Raw genomic sequence first — 15,550 nt, forward strand, 5'->3', positions numbered from 1 at the left:
TCGAAACTCCTCTTTTCCTCTTCAGGGAAGTAGAAGCTGCCAAGGATTTGTGGCCCAGTTCAGAGAGAACAGGCTTAAACGCCTGCATGAACGCTCTGACTAGTGTCCCAAACCAAGGCTGCTGGCTGACGGCTGCGCTGTCAGATACTCCCTCTGTAGGGAAAGGGATCGACCGATCTCTGGGAGGAGTTACCAAAGGAGGATCCGCCTGAAACAGAGATGATGAAGGAGAAGAAATGTCCCTGGACCTTTCTGGAACCTTCCCTCCTGCCAATGAGCGCGCTGTTCTGGGCTTGCAGGGGGGGGGGGGGGCATGACGATGACGACCTTGCCGCGCGTTGTCCTGCAGCCTCGCGTGGAAGGGTTGATGATCGCGCTGGGGGGGGGGGGAAGGGGGTTGATGATCGCGCTGGGGGGGGAAGGGGGTTGATGATCGCGCTGGGGGGGGGAGGGGGGTTGATGATCGCGCTGGGGGGAGGGGTGTTGATGATCGCACGCGGGGGGGGGGGGGGGGGGGGGGTGATGATGATCACGCTAGGGGGGGGGGTTATTTGATGATCACGCTGGGGGGGTTGATGATTGCGCTGGGGGGGTTGATGATCGCGCTGGGGGGTTGATGATCGCGCTGGGGGGTTGATGATCGCGCTGGGGGGTTGATGATCGCGCTGGGGGGTTTGATGATCGCGCTGGGGGGGGGGAGGGTTTGATGATCGCGCGGGGGGGGGGAGGGTTTGATGATCGCGCTGGGGGGTTTGATGATCGCGCGGGGGGGGGGGGGGTTTTGATGATCGCGCGGGGGGGGGGGTTTGATGATCGCGCGGGGGGGGGAGGGTTTGATGATCGCGCGGGGGGGGGGGGGGAGGGTTTGATGATCGCGCGGGGGGGGGGAGGGTTTGATGATCGCGCGGGGGGGGGGAGGGTTTGATGATCGCGCGGGGGGGGGGGGGGGGAGGGTTTGATGATCGCGCGGGGGGGGGGGGGGGGTTTTGATGATCGCGCGGGGGGGGGGGGGTTTTGATGATCGCGCGGGGGGGGGGGGTTTGATGATCGTGCGGGGGGGGGGGTTTGATGATCGCGCGGGGGGGTTGATGATCGCGGGGGGGGGGGGGGGCGGGGGTTGATGATCGCGCGGGGGGGGGGGGGGGGGGCGGGGGTTGATGATCGCGCGGGGGGGGGTTTGATGATCGCGCGGGGGGGGGGGGTTGATGATCGCGGGGGGGGGGGGGGGTTTGATGATCGCGGGGGGGGGGGGGGTTTGATGATCGCGGGGGGGGGGGGGTTTGATGATCGCGGGGGGGGGGTTGATGATCGCGGGGGGGGGGGGGGGGGTGGTGATGATCGCGGGGGGGGGGGGGGGGGGGGGTTTGTTGATGATCGCGGGGGGGGGGGGGGTTGTTGATGATCGCGCTGGGGGGGGGGGTTTGATGATCACGCTGGAGGGGGGGGTTTGATGATCACGCTGGAGGGGGGGGTAGATGATCACGCTGGGGAGGTTGATGATCGCGCTGGGGAGGTTGATGATCGCGCTGGGGGGTTGATGATCGCGCTGGGGGGGGGTGATGATCGCGCTGGGGGGGGGGGTGATGATCGCGCTGGGGGGGGTGATGATCGCGCTGGGGGGGGGGTGATGATCGCGCTGGGGGGGGGGTGATGATCGCGCTGGGGGGGGGTGATGATCGCGCTGGGGGGGGGGTGATGATCGCGCTGGGGGGGGGGTGATGATCGCGCTGGGGAGCATGCTGGCGCTCACGCGATGGGAAATACCCAGGGTCGCGCGCGGGTGGCGGCAGACGAATGTTAGCGCGCGCGGGCAATGGCGAGGGTGTGCGCGGGCGAGCGATGGCGCGCAGGGGCGCGAGCTGGAGAAGACAGAGGGTGCGCAGAAGGAAAGTTGCGTGCTTGTGCACGCGAGGGTGAATGTTTGCGCGCGCGGGCGCACAGGATCAAGCTGAAGAGCCCGTGCGGGCGAGGATACCGTTGGGCGCGCGCAGGAGAAACATCTCCTGCGCGCATGAGTGCGCTCATCAGGCTGGGGAGATAGGCGTGGGCACGCATGCGCAACCTTGGGGGCACGAGTGGGAGACTGCGCGCGAAGGCGTGCTGGCGAGGGATGGCGCGCAGGTGGAGAACGACGGCGCGTTGGCGAGCGCTGACGCGCAGGGGAATAAATTAACTTCCCTACTGCGCCCAGATCAGAAGATCGTGGGCGCGCAGGAGATCGTTGGCGCGCAGGGAAAAGCTGGCGCGTTGGTGAGCGCTGGCATGCAGGAGAGCGCTGGCGCGCAGGAGAACGATGGTGCGCATGGCGCGCAGAAGGTTGAAGGCGCGCAGAAGGTTGAAGGCGCGCAGTAGCACGCTGGCGATCAGGAGAGCGCAGGTGAGCGCTGGTGCGCTTCAACAGGAACATCCTCGGTAGATGAGTGCTTGCGCGCAGGTGAGTGTTGGCGCGCAGGTGAGCGCTGGCGCGTAAGGGTCGTATGTGCCAACTTGCGCATACGCCCTTGTTGCCCCGAAGGGACCGTTGCCTGTTTCACAACAGGATGTGTCGGCGCCCACAGCGCGTCAGCAGCCAGGAACGGCGACGGCAGGTCAGCAGGTCTCACGGGTGGAAGGTCGACGTGTCCTTTGTAAGGACGACCTTCTACCGAAGGGGATCGCAAACGATCCGCAGAGAGGTCCAGGGTTGTAGCGTGGAGAGTTGGAAAACGATGGCGAGGCTCCTCTGCGGCGGACTGTGGTGGAGACGATGAACCGAAGAGGCGCTTCCTCACACCCTTGTGAGGTGAAGGAAGGCCTCTCCGGCGAAGAGGAGGGCGAGCTTTACGCCCTATGCGCCCTCTGGGGGCCGTGGGGTCAGCGAGCTGACCGTCAGCAGTCCTCCGAAGAGGACTTTAGACCTAGAAGGCAAACCATGTTCCTCTGGTCTTGCCGAGGCTGATGTCAATCCAAGAATGCTCTTTCACGGATCTGGAGCCTTGGATTTCAAAGTCCAGTACTTTCGAAGTGTTTACGCATCTTTCCTCTCTTGGGGCTGGACTGAGAAAGTCACAAGAGATGAAGATTCCTTCATATCCTTCTAGGTCACAAAACCTTCGGAGATACGGGAGGAGGGATTACTGCCTCCGAGGGAGGAGTGGAAGGTTTGGGTTGGACAATCTCTATCAGTGAAAGCTGATAGTTGCCAGTAAATGAGATCTTGCTCGGAGACCTCGAACTCCTAGTCCTCAGGTGTAATGCAAGAGTTGTTGATGATGGGCACCATAGTGAGTATAGTAATGTGATATCTGGTGTTCCTTAGGGTAGTGTTCTTGGCCCATTACTTTTCAAACTATATACACATGACAAATGGTTTGGCCTAGAAAACAAGTCTGTTGCATATGCACATGATGCTACACTTTGCATCAATTCCATTTCCTGAATGTAGATCTGAGATTGCTAAATCCCTTAATATAGAGATCTAGCTAAAATTAGTGCATGGTGCAAATTATGGGGCATGAAGACAAATCCTAACAAAACTCAAAAGTGTGATTGTAAGTAGGTCAAGGACAGTGGCTCCTCAACATCCGGATCTCAGCATTGATAATGTTTCTTTAACTCTGTATGACTTTAAAAATTTTAGGTGTGATTCTCAACAGCAAATTTACTTTTGAGAAACACATTAGATCTATGTCTTCTTCAATTGCACAAAAAAATTGGCTTATTAAGAAAGTCTTTTAACATTTTCAGTGATCAATCTAATCTGAAGAAGTGTCTTAATTCTTTCATTCTACCTTGTTTCGATTATTGTTCTCCTGTCTGGTCTTCAGCTCCTGATTCTCATCTTAATTTGTTGGACAGGAACTTATGGTCTATTAAATTTCTTATTCGTGATCTAGATATTAATCTCTGGTACCGTAGTTAAATTACTATGCATTTCAGACCCCGTGTTATACTGTTTTTCGCAAATATCTTCTATACAAACAACGGGATCAAGGCGACATTTTGGCACAGCTTCTTTGACACAGTCCGCTAATTTATGACACTACACTGCGATGCCAAGTGCGACTCATTAATGAGCTTACTCTTGGCTTTCAAGCATAAGTTGGCGAGTAGGCATTCGGACAATGGATCTCCGTGACGTAGGTGTGACGCGTATAACAAGCACACACACACACACACTCTCTCTCTCTCTCTCCTCTCTCTCTCTCTCTCTCTCTCTCTCTCTCTCTCTCTCTCTCTCTCTCTCTCTCTCTCTCTCTCTCTCTCTCTCATGGATACAATTTCCACCTTTATCCATATAAAAATAAGGCGCACGTAATGAGTTTTTTTTTTCATTAAATACTCATAACATACAGCCTGGAATCTTGACCATGAGTAGGGTTGGAAGTGGGTGCTAGAGGAGTAGTGTGATCATTTCAAGATTTATTATAAATTATTAATATTAAAATTATTATTATTATTATTATTATAACCATTTACTTATAAATGCTTTATAAGTAAGGGAAGTGGATGCTGTAAGTAAGGGAAGTAGATGCTTACTTAATAGGTTAATGTAGACCTTGACAGATAGCGGATATCTATGATTTGACAAATGATGCAAACATGAGTATATAGCATACATTTCATTTCACTCTCCGTCACTTTCCAAAAATAAGTTATCCTCATCATCACTGCCGAGGTTTATTATGACAGGATCCACGCTTTGTTGTATGTTGTCCATGGACCAGTACTCTTCCTCACCACCACCAAACTATATACCTACGTTTGCCATCATTCACGCTCGTTAGCTCGTTATCACCCTCCACATTACCCTCCCTCGCCTTTATTTTCACGTTGTGTCTCTCAAATATAAAATGAAATATACAATACCACATAATATATATATATATATATATATATATATATATATATATATATATATATATATATATATATATATATATATACACACTTTATGAATGAGGCATGCACCAGTGGTAGGTTTCTATGTGAGAGAGAGAGAGAGAGAGAGAGAGAGAGAGAGAGAGAGAGAGAGAGAGAGAGAGAGAGAGAGAGAGAGAGAGAGAGAGAGTGCTTGTTATACGCATCACACCTACGTCACGGAGATCCATTGTCCGAATGCCTACTCAGCTCTCACCAACTTATGCTTGAAAGCCAAGAGGAAGCTCATTAATGAAACACACTTGGCATCACAGTGTAGTGTCATAAATTAGCGGACTGTGTCAAAGAAGCTGTGCCAAAATATGTTATTTTCATTAGTAAAATAAATTTTTAAATATACTTACCCGATGATCATGTAGCTGTCAACTCCGTTGCCCGACAGAAATCTACGGTCGGGATACGCCAGCGATCGCTATACAGGTGGGGGTGTACTCACCAGCGCCATCTGTGGTCAGGTACTCAAGTACTTCTTGTCAACAAGACCTCAATTTTCTCCTCGGTCCACTGGTTCTCTATGGGGAGGAAGGGCGGGTCCTTTAAATCATGATCATCGGGTAAGTATATTCAAAAATTTATTTTACTAATGAAAATAACATTTTTCAATATTAATCTTACCCGATGATCATGTAGCTGATTCACACCCAGGGTGGTGGGTGGAGACCAGTACACATGTTAACAAAGAAGCTAAGTATCCCGTATTTCATTTTATTAGTTATTCAAAATAACAATATAAAATAAATAAGTACCTGGTAAGGAAGTCGACTTGAACCATTACTCTGCCTTTAGTAAGTACGTCTTCCTTACTGAGCGTAGCGGTCCTCTTAGGATGCTGAACGACTCTTAGGTGCTGAAGTATAAAGGGCTGCAACCCATACTAAAGGACCTCATCACAACCTCTAACCTAGGCGCTTCTCAAGAAAGAATTGACCACCCGCCAAATCAACCAGGATGCGGAAGGCTTCTTAGCCGACCGTACAACCCAAAAACAACAATAAAAGTAATCAAGAGAAAGGTTAAAAAGGTTATGGGATTATGGGAATGTAGTGGCTGAGCCCTCACCTACTACTGCACTCGCTGCTACGAATGGTCCCAGGGTGTAGCAGTTCTCGTAAAGAGACTGGACATCTTTGAGATAGAATGATGCGAACACTGACTTGCTTCTCCAATAGGTTGCATCCATAACACTCTGCAGAGAACGGTTCTGTTTGAAGGCCACTGAAGTAGCCACAGCTCTCACTTCATGTGTCCTTACCTTCAGCAAAGCAAGGTCTTCTTCCTTCATATGAGAATGAGCTTCTCTAATCAGAAGCCTGATGTAGTAAGAAACTGCGTTCTTAGACATTGGTAGCGAAGGCTTCTTAACAGCACACCATAAGGCTTCTGATTGTCCTCGTAAGGGTTTTGACCTTTTCAGATAGTACCTAAGAGCTCTGACTGGGCAAAGTACTCTCTCCAACTCGTTACCCACCAAGTTGGATAGGCTAGGGATCTCGAACGATTTAGGCCAAGGACGTGAAGGAAGCTCGTTTTTAGCCAAAAAACCGAGCTGCAAGGAACATGTAGCCGTTTCCGATGTGAAACCTATGTTCCTGCTGAAGGCGTGGATCTCACTTACTCTTTTAGCTGTTGCTAGGCATACGAGGAAAAGAGTTTTTAATGTGAGGTCCTTGAAAGAGGCTGATTGGAGCGGTTCAAATCTAGATGACATCAGGAACCTTAGGACCACGTCTAGATTCCAGCCTGGAGTGGACAACCGACGTTCCTTAGAGGTCTCAAAAGACCTAAGGATGTCCTGTAGATCTTTGTTGGAGGAAAGATCCAAGCCTCTGTGGCAGAAAACCGCTGCCAACATACTTCTGTAACCCTTGATCGTAGGAGCTGATAGGGATCTAACGTTCCTTAGATGTAACAGGAAGTCAGCAATCTGGGTTACAGTGGTACTGGTTGAGGAAACTGCATTGGCCTTGCACCAGCTTCGGAAGACTTCCCATTTAGATTGATAGACTCTGAGAGTGGATGTCCTCCTTGCTCTGGCAATCGCTCTGGCTGCCTCCTTCGAAAAGCCTCTAGCTCTTGAGAGTCTTTCGATAGTCTGAAGGCAGTCAGACGAAGAGCGTGGAGGCTTGGGTGTACCTTCTTTACGTGAGGTTGACGCAGAAGGTCCACTCTTAGAGGGAGAGTGCTGGGAACGTCGACCAGCCATTGCAGTACCTCTGTGAACCATTCTCTCGTGGGCCAGAGGGGAGCAACCAACGTCAGCCGTGTCCCTTTGTGAGAGGCGAATTTCTGAAGTACCCTGTTGACAATCTTGAACGGCGGGAATGCATACAGGTCGAGATGGGACCAATCCAGCAGAAAGGCATCCACGTGAACTGCTGCCGGGTCTGGAATCGGAGAACAATACAATGGGAGCCTCTTGGTCATCGAGGTAGCGAACAGATCTATGGTTGGCTGACCCCACAGGGACCAAAGTCTGCTGCAAACATTCTTGTGAAGGGTCCACTCTGTGGGGATGACCTGACCCTTCCGGCTGAGGCGATCTGCCATGACATTCATATCGCCCTGAATGAACCTCGTTACCAGCGTGAGCCTTCGATCTTTTGACCAAATGAGGAGGTCCCTTGCGATCTCGAACAACTTCCTCGAATGAGTCCCCCCCTGCTTGGAGATGTAAGCCAAGGCTGTGGTGTTGTCGGAGTTCACCTCCACCACCTTGTTTAGCTGGAGGGACTTGAAGTTCATTAAGGCCAGATGAACCGCCAACAACTCCTTGCAATTGATGTGAAGTGTCCTCTGCTCCTGATTCCATGTTCCCGAGCATTCCTGTCCGTCCAATGTCGCACCCTAGCCCGAGTCTGATGCGTCCGAGAAGAGACGGTGGTCGGGGGTCTGAACAGCCAACGAAAGACCTTCCTTGAGAAGAATGCTGTTCTTCCACCACGTTAGAGTAGACCTCATCTCTTCGGAAACAGGAATTGAGACTGTCTCTAGCGTCATGTCCTTGATCCAGTGAGCAGCCAGATGATACTGAAGGGGGCGGAGGTGGAGTCTCCCTAACTCGATGAACAGGGCCAGCGATGAAAGTGTCCCTGTTAGACTCATCCACTGCCTTACTGAGCATCGGTTCCTTCTCAGCATGCTCAGGATGCACTCTAGGGCTTGGTTGATCCTTGGGGCCGACAGAAAAGCCCGAAAAGCTCGACTCTGAATCTCCATACCCAGGTAAACAATGGTCTGGGATGGGACGAGCTGGGACTTCTCTAAATTGACCAGGAGGCCCAGTTCCTTGGTCAGATCCATAGTCCATCTGAGATTCTCCAGACAGCGACGACTTGTGGGAGCTCTTAAAAGCCAGTCGTCTAAATAGAGGGAGGCTCTGATGTCTGCCAAGTGAAGGAATTTCGCAATATTCCTCATCAGTCGCGTAAACACAAGAGGTGCCGTGCTTAGGCCAAAGCACAGGGCTTGGAACTGGTACACAACCTTTCCAAAGACGAATCTCAGGAAAGGTTGGGAGTCTGGATGGATGGGGACGTGAAAGTATGCGTCTTTCAGGTCTAACGAGACCATCCAGTCCTCCTGCCTGACCGCTGCTAGGACCGACTTCGTCGTCTCCATCGTGAACGTCTGCTTGGTGACATAAGCATTGAGCGCACTGACGTCCAGCACCGGTCTCCAACCTCCTGTCTTCTTGGCTACCAGGAAGAGACGGTTGTAAAAGCCCGGGGATTGATGGTCCCGGACTATGACCACTGCCTCCTTTTGTAGCAAGAGCGACACCTCTTGTTGCAACGCTAGCCTCTTGTCCTTCTCCTTGTAGTTGGGAGAGAGGTTGATGGGAGATGTAGCTAGAGGGGGGTTGCGGCAGAACGGAATTCTGTATCCCTCCCTCAGCCACTTCACAGACTGAGCGTCTGCACCTCTGCTCTCCCAAGCTTGCCAGAAGGTCTTGAGTCTGGCTCCTACAGCTGTCTGGAGAGGAAGGCAGTCAAAACTTGCCTCTTGTGGACTTGGAACCCTTCTTGGACTTGCCACGGTGACTGTCTGCACGGGTACCTCCTCTGCTGGAGGTTCTGCCACGAAAGGGCGGGATGAACCTGGAAGCAGGTGTATCAACTGCTAAGGGGCGGTAAGGTTTAGGCACGGAAGGTAAGGTCTTAGCCTTACGTGCAGAAGAAGCCATGAGGTCATGCGTATCCTTCTGGAGAAGAGAGGCAGCCATCCCCTTAATTAACTCCTCCGGAAACAGACACTTGGAAAGAGGAGCAAACAGCAACTCTGACCTCTGGCAAGGGGTGATACCAGCAGATAAGAAGGAGCACAGATGTTCTCTTTTCTTGAGGACCCCTGATACATAAGACGCCGCAAGCTCGCCAGACCCATCCCGTATTGCCTTGTCCATGCTGGACATGATCAGCATGGCTGAGTCCTTGTCAGAAGGGGAAGTCTTCCTGCTTAAGGCTCCCAGACACCAATCGAGGAAGTTGAATATCTCGAAGGCACGAAAGACTCCCTTTAACAAGTGATCAAGATCTGAAAAGGACCAGCAGATCTTCGAACGTCTCATAGCCGACCTGCGGGGAGAGTCAACCAGACTTGAGAAGTCGGCCTGGGCAGAGGCAGGAACCCCCAAGCCAGGTTCCTCTCCCGTGGCATACCAGACGCCCGACTTAGAAGCCAGCTTGGGAGGAGGAAACACAAAAGAGGTCCTTCCCAGTTGCTTCTTGGACTGCAACCAATCCCCCATAACCCTCAAAGCTCTCCTTGATGATCTGGCGAGAACAAGCTTGGTGAAGGCAGGCGCAGTAGACTGCATGCCCAGAGCAAACTCGGAGGGAGGAGAACGAGGGGTTGCAGACACAAAGTGTTCAGGGTACAACTCTCTGAACAAAGCAAGGACTTTGCGAAAGTCTAAGGAGGGTGGCGAAGACTTGTGTCCTTCAACATCAGAGTGAGGATCATCTAGATGAGCAGCTTCATCCTCAGAAACCTCCTCACCCGACAGTTGAGTTGTAAGAGGCAAAGGCAGAGCAGCAAGCTGAACGGCTGAATCCTGCAGAACGGGTGCATGCGTACCTGCGGATCCATCATCATGCCTCTGCTGGACAGACTGTGAGCTGGCAACAACAAAAGCAGAGGGCCGGTGAGAGGGAGGGTCTGCGGTGGGCTGAGGAGCATGCGGTGTGGTATGCAGAGCATGCTGTAAGGCATGCGGCTCATGCTGCATGGCATGCGGCTCATGCTGCATGGGATGCGGCTCATGCTGCATGGTATGCGGCTCATGCTGCATGGTATGCGGCTCATGCTGCATGGGATGAGGCTCATGCTGCATGGGATGAGGCTCATGCTGCATGGTATGAGGCTCATGCTGCATGGAATGCGGCTCATGCTGCGTGGTATGCGGAGCATGCTGTAAGGTCTGCAGAGCATGCTGCATGGGCTGAGGAGAATGCCGCATAGTGCTGGAACCCGGCAACTCCCGATGCGGCAGCTCACGCATGTAAGCAGAAGGTGCAGCACGAACATGCGTCTGGCAGTGAGGACTGCGCAACGGTGGAGGAGCTCTCACAGGAGGAGGGGTGTTAACCTTCTCTGCATGATACTCCTGCATAAAAGCCGCAAGCTGAGACTGCATAGTCTGCAGCATGGACCACTTAGGGTCTACTGTGGTGGGAGCAGAGGCCCGTTGAGGGACCACTCTACCTCTCTTGGGAGGTGTGCAGTCATCAGATGACTGCGGCGAGTCCGAACTGACCCAGTGGCTACACCTGGGCCGTTGGACTAGCTCGGAAGGGACCTTGCGTTTGAGCGGTCGTGAGACCTTTGTCCACCGTTTCCTCCTGGAAACCTCTTCCACAGACGAGGAATGTAAGGGCTCATTCGTCTGGGAGTGGAAGGGACGATCCTTAGCAGATACGTCCGCAACCACTGAGGATACATCTGTGCGCCGATCAAGGCCTGCCGAACCCTTTGGTCCTTCGACATTGCTTCTCCCCTGGGCTTGGGAGCTTGCAAGAGGTCCCGGACTGGGAGGACGACTGGCACGCACAGATGTATCCTCATGCGCAACACTGACACTGACACTATGCACAGCACTAGCACTAACACTTCCCACTGCACTCTTCGCTTTCAGCTCTCTGACATCTGCCAAGAGCTGATTGCGGTCACTAACCAACGACTCCACCTTATCACCGAGAGCCTGAATGGCACGCAACATATCAGCCATTGCAGGCTGAGCACTCGTAGCAGGTTCGGGGGTCACCACCACAGGGGAAGGAAAAGGTTGAGGGGCATGGGGAGAGGAAATATCCAAAGAGCGAGAAGAACTCCTCCTATCTCTCTCCTTCTCTAACCTACGAGTATATCTGAGGAATTCATTAAAATCGAATTCCGAAAGCCCAGCACATTCCCCACATCGATCTTCCAATTGACAGGATTTTCCCCTACAATTGGAACATACGGTGTGAGGATCAACAGAGGCCTTCGGAAGACGCCTATTACAAGTCCTAACACTACATCGCCTGTATTTAGGAACTTGGGAATGGTCAGACATCTTGAATTTTAGAAGTAGTCAAAGGGGGAATTCCAAAGTAAAGCAAAGATCGTTAACCAATGAATCAAATTCATACCAAAAGCTTGCTAAGCTAAGGCTAAAGCTTCCTGTAAAGCGAAGGCTAAATTTCAGAGCAAATACTTCACCAAAACGTGAACAAAAGACTCCAAAATCAACAGCGTATCCATGTAGGTCTTGCCGGTGGCACGACAGAGGAAAAATTGAGGTCTTGTTGACAAGAAGTACTTGAGTACCTGACCACAGATGGCGCTGGTGAGTACACCCCCACCTGTATAGCGATCGCTGGCGTATCCCGACCGTAGATTTCTGTCGGGCAACGGAGTTGATAGCTACATGATCATCGGGTAAGATTAATATTGAAAAATCACACTTATCATGTTGTTTGTATAGAAGATATTTGCGAAAAACAGTATAACACGGGGTCTGAAATGCATAGTAGTTTGTTATGCATGTTGCATAAAATTTTTCACAATTTTGATCGTCCTTTACATTCAGATCTTCCCGGACAGTTCCATCCTGTTCGTAATACTAGGTATGCAGTCAATTCTAATAGTCAGGCCTTCTCCATCATGAGGCTCAATACTACACGGTATTCTAGAAGTTTTATTCCAACTGTGACATAGTTGTGGAATTATCTTCCTAATTGGGAAGTTGAATCAGTAGAACTTCAAAAGTTCAAAGTTGCAGCAAATGTTTTTATGTTGAACAGGCTGACATAAGTCTTTCTATAGTTATATATGAATGATCTGTTTTAATGTTTGTTGTTTTTAAAAATATTCTAATTTAATTTTTCACTATTTCTTATATCGTTTATTTATTTCCGTGTTTCCATTCCTCACTGGGCTATTTTTTCCTGTTGGAGCCCTAGGGCTTATAGCATCTTGTTTTTCCAACTAGGGTCATAGCTTGGCTTGTAATAATAATAATTGGTTATGAAACCATCACGTCATAATGATGTCACAGCTCTCAGCCAATAAACTGTAATTGGAACTGCTTGTGTTTGCGTAAGAAAGTGGCTCATTAAAAGTAAACATTGCCATAGAGGAAATGTCTGCCGACTTAGGAAATATTTGAGGTAAAAAGTTATCAACCTCATTTAATTCCACCTTGTTCAATCTCTCATATAAAAACTATACTTTTTATATAGCTTTTCACATGCTCTTTCCATATAGGCAATTATCTTTTTAATATCGAGTATGGCATGCTTCTGAAGTTTTACCAAGGATCCCCATAGTTTGGGCAATTTTTTTATGGATTTATTATGCATTTCAGAGAATAATGTATAGAGAAGAAAAGGCGAGTTTTACCATTATTTATCGATTCACCAGTAAATTTTCTCCCGTAGGATACATAAGGGTATATTTTATTAAATTTTTTTTTTTTTTTGCAAGGGAAATAAAGGTCATTTACGAGGAAATCGGGAGTTTTTCTAAATGTACTGTACCCCAACTTTTTTTTTAATTAATGTTTGTCTCGTGTATTTCTATAATAATACCAAATTTCCTTACAACTGAAGTACAACAGTGAACATTGCTATTGTATGAGCAAATGTTTACTTTAGTAAACAGGATCTCATAACCCAACATATTAGGCTATATTGTGCATGTACGAAAAATTATTGGTGAAAATAAGGTAAAGTTGTACATGTCTTACAGATTCTCATTTCGAACAGAAAATATATGTTTTCCTGTGTGAAATGACGTGATTATTTTTTCATCGGTTTATCATACATCTAAGAAGGTAATGTATAGAGGAGAAAAGGCTTGTTTTACCATTAAATACCATTTCCCCAGTATGTTTTCCCCACCCATAACCCCGAGGTCCCCCATTATCATTGGATATAGATATATATATATATATATATATATATATATATATATATATATATATATATATATATATATATATATATATATATATATATATATATATACAGTATATATATATATATACAGTATATATATATATATATATATATATATATATATATATATATATATATATGTATGGTAATTTTGTATATTATTCCATGGTGTGATTTCGCACAAGAAATATATGATTTCCTATAGCAAATAACGTGATTTAACTGATTTTGATGATCATTTCAATCGCAAACAAACAGATCAACCAATTCGGTTAGTTATAAGTTGACGAATTGGTTGATGTTATTACGGATGAAATGAATGAGAAAACCAGTTAAATCACGATATCTACTATAGGAAATCATATATTTCCTGTGCGAAATCACACAATGAAATACAATACAAATGAACCATATAAATATTAACACTGATGACATATATACTGAGTTAAAATATCTAAACAACAGATGTAGGGGACGATAACATTAGCAACGTTACCAATGGTTGACAGAACTACCAACGATGACGAATGGTACACAGTGATACCAACGACACGATGACATTTCTAGAGATAGAAATGCTAAATATTTCCATACGTAAACTAAATAATATTTTCATATAACTATTAAACAATAAATAGAAAGTACCAAAAGGCCACAGAACCTAACAAACCCACCTAACCTTGCCTAGAAGTACCCCGGTCACCAAACTCATATAATAAGCATTGGGGAATGACTTACTATGATTCACAGTACTACCAACGGTGACGAATGGAACACAGAACTACCAACGACACGATGACATTACTAGTGGCAGAAATGATAAATATTTCCATTCGAATATTAAATAATTTTTCCATATAACTGTTACACAATATATAAATAGTACAGAAAGACCACAGAACCTAACAAACCCACATAACCTTGCCTAGAAGTACCCCGGTCACAAAACCCGAATAATGGCTATTGAGGAATGACTTACTTTTATGAAGAAAACGTCGAAGTATTCGGTAACCTGGGAACAGAAACTTCTCCAATCGACACTAGTTTTCGAAGATATGTCGATACCATCCATGAGGGTCTCATGGTCCGAATGTTTATGCAAAAAGTGGATGGCACATAATATTATCTTCCATGGGGGTAGACGACTATTGTCCAAAAAAGTACCTTTATAGGCAGTAAAGGTATAACCACAACGGCGGTTCTTCTTAGTTTTACGAATGAAGGATTCAGAATAGCAATAAAACACGTGAATGACTTGCCTATGAGATAAAACAGAACGACTCTATAACTTGCTCCAACGAAATAGACGAAAAAAGAAACCGCACTTGTAACGAACACCTCACCAGCTCAAAGGTTACAACGGAAAAGGCATTGGAACAAGGGCTATGAAAAACCGCTAATAGAAATAAAGGAAGTGGGGGGGTAGGGAGATATCTGCATAGGCCTAAGGTGGTGATTGGTTAAGGGAAAAACCAAGAACTATAACGGGTAAACATGAATGAACTAAATACGGAAACTAGACCAGAGAAAGGATTTATAAGACACAGAGGAGAGAAAAAGAAATAACCAACAAAAATAAATAAAAACAATATAGGAAGGAAACATGGAATGAACGGTAAATAATATTGAATGGGAATATAAAATGAGATGATCATACCGAGAATTAACTGGATAAAAAAACTAGTCCAGAGTAAGTATTTATGTGCAACCAGGAAGAGAGAAAGAAATAAACAAACAAATAAACCCAATATAGGAAGATAAAATGGAATGAATGATAAATAATATTGAATGGGAATAAAAAATGAGAAAATAACACGATAATAAAAAGAGTAATGGGGGAGAGGAAACTCCTGCGCAGGGGGGGGGATATATGCGCAGGGGGGGGATATATGCGCAGGTCGGAAACTGATGAAACGAACGTTCGTACAAATGGGAAAGGAAATAACCAAACAAATAAACCCAATATAGGAAGGTAAAATGGAATGTATGATAAATAATATTGAAAGGGAATATAAAATGAGAAAATAATACGGTAATAAAAAGAGTAATTTGGGAGAGAAACTCCTGCGCAGGGGGGTTATATATGCGCAGGTGCGAACGGACGAACGTACAAATGGGTGCTAATGTTAGCAAGGAATGCTAACATTTGATCTACATCAGGTATGGAATGCTAACATTTAAACTACATCAGG

General features: G+C 47.6%; 1 protein-coding gene across 1 annotated transcript in view; it reads right to left on the reverse strand.

Moving 5' to 3' along the window:
- LOC137616406 (uncharacterized) overlaps positions 1 to 15,550 on the reverse strand; it is a 96,178-nt gene that overhangs the window by 79,420 nt on the left and 1,208 nt on the right. The window lies entirely within an intron of this gene.

Source organism: Palaemon carinicauda, chromosome 22 (genome assembly GCF_036898095.1).
Source record: "Palaemon carinicauda isolate YSFRI2023 chromosome 22, ASM3689809v2, whole genome shotgun sequence".
In the NCBI taxonomy this organism is placed as follows: Eukaryota; Metazoa; Arthropoda; class Malacostraca; order Decapoda; family Palaemonidae; genus Palaemon; species Palaemon carinicauda.